Here is a 2,067-nt window from a genome sequence, read left to right as displayed (position 1 = left end):
CTCAAGCTGTCCCCCTGGGTAGAGTGCCGTGGCATTACAGCTCACAGCAACCTCCAACTCCTGGGCTCAAGCGAGTCTCCTGCCTCGCCTCCCGAGTAGCTGAGACCACAGGCGCCCGCCACAACGCCCGACTATTTTTTGGTTGCGGCCGTCATTGTTGTTTGGTGGGTCTGGGCTGAGGATTTGAACCTGCCACCTTAGGTGTACGTGGCCTTAGGTGTACGTGGCTGGCGCCTTAGCCGGTTGAGCTATAGACGCTGACCCCTGCCTAGTTATTTTTAAAGATAGCATCTGGCTCTAGCTGAGGCTGGTCTCGAACTCGTGAACTCAGGCAATCTGCCTGCTTCAGCCTCCAAAAGTGCTGGGATTACAGGCGAGAGCCACTGCCCCCAGCCTTCTAAACTCTTCCTCTTTTTTGAGACAGAGCCTCAAGTTATTGCCCTGATTAGAGCTAGGTAGAGTGCTGTGACATCACAGCTCGCAGCAACCTCCAACTCCTGGGCTTGAGCGGTTCTCTTGCCTCTGCCTCCAGAGTAGCTGGAGGTTGGGACTACAGGTGCCTGCCACAACGCCCGGCTATTTTTTTGGTTGCAGCCGTTGTTGTTTGGCAGGGCCAGGCTCCTAACCCCCTTTTAAACTCTTCCCTGACTTAATCCCTAACCTGATTCCTGAGTACCTTCCCTGACAGATCCCTAATTCCTGAGCCCACTTTCTAATCCTCTCCCTGACAGATCACTAATCTGATTCCTAAGCAACCCCCACCCCCCCACCCCCGTGCCTGGCCCCTCCATGACAAATCCCTAACCTGAATCCTAAGCCCCCTCCTTAACCCCTTCCCAGACTAGATCCCTAACCTAATTCCTGAGCCCCCTCTGCAATCCTCTCCCTGACAAATCACTAACCTGCTTCTTAAGCCCCCTGCCTAGCCTATCAATGATAGATCCCTAACCTGAATCCTAAGCCTCCTCCCTAACCCTTTCCCAGACCAGATCCCTAATCTAATTCCTAAATCCTTCCCTGGCCCGATCCCTAACAAGCCCCCTTCCTAAGTCCTTCCCTGGCCCGATCCCTAACAACCTCCCTAACTGGGGCAAGTCTGCTGCCTGGACATCTTGTTTTTGTTTTTTAAGAGAATCTCACTTTATCGCCCTCTGTTGAGGTATGGCATCACAGCACACAGCAACCTCAAACTCTGGGGCTTAAGTGATTCTCTTGCCTCAGCCTTCTCCTCTCTTGCCTCAGCTGGGACTACAGGCCCCCGCCAGAACACCTGGCTATTTTGTTTGTTTGTTTCAAAGGCCCAGGCTGACTTCAAATCCATCAGCCCTGGGGGCATGTGGCTGGCACCCTAACCACTTAGCTATGGGAACCCAGCTGACATCTTGTTTTCTAAACTCTTGTCACTTGTATACACACTGAGCAACTATGGAAAGTTATGTATGGGCTGAGCGCCTATAGCAGAGTGGTTACAGCGTCAGCCACATACGCTAAGGCTGGCAGTTTCAAACCCAGCCCAGGCCAGCTAAACAACTACAACTGTAACAAAAAATAGCCAGGCATTGTGGCGGGCCCCTGTGGTCCCAGCTACTCAGGAGGCTGAGGCAAGAGAATCACTTATGCCCAAGGGTTTGAGGTTGCTGGGATGCCACGGCACTCTACTAAGGGTGACATAGTGACTCTGTCTCAAAAAAACCCAAGAAATTTATGTATGATTTGCAGGAGCCACAGGGAGAAGGAAAAGGGAATCTCTCCCTAAAAGAGAAACAAAAAGGCTAAAGAGTCCAGGATATTAAAACAAACTTCTGTGCCATGGTTCTGTGCACTTTAGGATCAGACAGGAAGATGGTCACTTACTGCTTTCTCCTTATTTCCTTATACTTACTTTTATAAATTTGAAATGGCTACCTTGAGCATGTGTTCTTTAGTTAATCAGAAGACCCAAGAAGGCTGTTTATTGAAAAATGATTTCTCGAGGGTGGCACCTGTGGCTCAAAAGGATAGGGCGCTGGCCCCATATGCCATAGGGGTTCAAACCCAGCCCCAGCCAAAAAAAAAAAAAAAAAATTT

The sequence above is a fragment of the Otolemur garnettii genome, unplaced genomic scaffold (assembly GCF_000181295.1).
Source record: "Otolemur garnettii isolate 467f Iridium unplaced genomic scaffold, OtoGar3 scaffold00198, whole genome shotgun sequence".
Classification (NCBI taxonomy): domain Eukaryota; kingdom Metazoa; phylum Chordata; class Mammalia; order Primates; family Galagidae; genus Otolemur; species Otolemur garnettii.
The sequence above is the reverse complement of the archived record's forward strand: the minus strand, read 5'-3'. Positions refer to the sequence as shown.